The 2,067-nt window shown below is 41.3% G+C and overlaps 1 long non-coding RNA gene across 1 annotated transcript; it reads left to right on the top strand.

The window, feature by feature from the left end:
- The first annotated feature begins 259 nt into the window (after nt 1-259).
- Nucleotides 260-1,326, top strand: LOC128822209 (uncharacterized). The gene is made up of 3 exons (XR_008441397.1): nt 260-312; nt 599-675; nt 774-1,326. It is a non-coding gene; the product is annotated as an uncharacterized LOC128822209 (long non-coding RNA).
- Nucleotides 1,327-2,067: the final 741 nt, after the last annotated feature.

The raw sequence follows: 2,067 nt of genomic DNA on the forward strand, positions 1-2,067 counted from the left end.
CTTCTTTGTCTAATCAGTTATTTAAATACTACTAATTACCTGGGCTATTGCCTAGCTCAACACCTATAATTTGAGGGTCTTAAATCTTATGAAGTACAAAGGGTCATTTTGTACTCAGATCAGCAATTTTTACGTGCTTGCAAGTTACATAAATGGACTCCAAGGAAAGCTCACAAGTTTACAACTTCTGAACCTTAAGAAGGGGCTGCATAATGAATATCTAAACTGCACACTTATAAAATTACTATTTCATACTTTAAGGAAGCTGCAAGCTGGGGAAAGCAGCCTAGAGCCAGGAATGCAGCAATTAAGGTGTGTAGTAGTAATGTTAATTGAAAGCTCTTGTGCAGTAGGGCAGAAGGAAAGGACCTAATTGAGTGGCCATAAGGCCATGGCAGTAATTCTGCATTAGTCTTTTTGTCTGCCCCTTTGTCTCCCACCTGCACTTTTTGAGTCCCCTCTGCTGTACCTGTACATCTGCTCCTGCACCTGAGCAAATCTGGCATATGGACTCTTCCTGATCTAAAAAAAAAAAAAATAGCCCTTCTTCCTATGCATCCCACAGTAAAATTTGCTGACTGATAATTCTATGTTCTAGCTCACCGCAGGAGGGTACAAGACGCTGGAGAAGCGCAGAAACTAGAAACCTGAAAAACAAAAACAGAAATAGTTACGGTATATTCACATATTACTGATGCAAATCAGAGCCTAAGGAATGAGGAGGCAAAAACTGCTATTAAGAAAGAATAAATATTTTTGTCATTTCATTTCAGTGTGGAGGAAACAGCTGGAGACTGAATGCACCAGCACCAGTAACCACATTTAATAAAAGCAGCAGGAAGATTTGGGTTGGGAACTGAGATTATTCGAGAGCCCTGGGGCTGTTTGCAAGAGCAGCTACTCTCACAAGACAGGTGAGGCTGTGGAGCCAGGGAGACAGAAAGGTAAGTCTAATAATTGTCCCTGTTGTTTTAGAACCAGCAACACACTTCTATTTCTGTCAGAGCCTCTCTACAGAAAATTCAGAAAGGCAAAGACTGGCATTTCCTGCAGCTGAGCCTTCCATAAAAGCCACAGAATTTTAAGGGATAATCCACCTGTGATGAGAAAGGCCTGAGAAAAAAAGAGGCAACGAAAGCTGCGAGGATGAGATTCAAAGACAAATTCCCAAACATCTGGAGATCTTAGTGCTCCCACATGATTCTGTTATCATCACAAAGGCTTACGGTGATGTAACCCCAAAGACCTTTGCAAGGATGCAGGAGTGGATCAGTCTTATATCTTGAGCTCCTAAAAATGGATGTGCCCAATTCCCTACAGTTTAGAGTTGGTATTCTATTCCAATTTTCCCATTCTCACTCATTCTGGCACCAGTGCAACCAAATATTCATGACTAAAATACACTGCTGTTTGCAGCAGGTGGCAATACCTGTCACAATGCCAATGGCAGTCAAAATGGACCATGATGCAATGAAAACTAAATAACTTGTAATATTTTCAGGGCAAAAATACAATTCAGATCATAAAAAAATACCAGAAAGCCCAGGAAAATGCACTCCAGCTGTATCCATACAGCATGTGAAGATCAGAGAGCTTTATGATGTAACCTTTGGCTGGTGAACTTTGGTTTAATTGATTGTCTGCAACTTGTACCAAAGGACCTTCCTGCAGCAGCCTGCAATGAATTTCCACTCACTGCAATCACTGCCATGACCCTTACCCTACTCAAAAAAGAAATCCATGTCCTGTAATGCCTCTTTAAACCAAAGAGTTAGGATTTAAAGTTTTGTCTCCTACAGGGAGGGTTAAAAATGTAGCAGTGAGTAGTGAATCCCACTAGCACTTGTTTTATAAAGGATGTACTCTGTGTCATCCCCTTGATTATGTCTAGATTTAAATTTGCTCAGAACCTTGACAAGAGTTTTTTCATGGGGATGTGACACTGGCTTCTCTGCTTGTGTTCTAAAACTTTTTTCCTTCTGTATCTGTGTGGGAGTCTCATCTCTCCTGTCGCAGGTGCAGGTGCCTCCACCTGTGTTCTGGCTCTGCTCCCTACTTTGTCAGTCA

The sequence above is a fragment of the Vidua macroura genome, chromosome Z (genome assembly GCF_024509145.1).
Source record: "Vidua macroura isolate BioBank_ID:100142 chromosome Z, ASM2450914v1, whole genome shotgun sequence".
NCBI classification, from domain to species: Eukaryota; Metazoa; Chordata; class Aves; order Passeriformes; family Viduidae; genus Vidua; species Vidua macroura.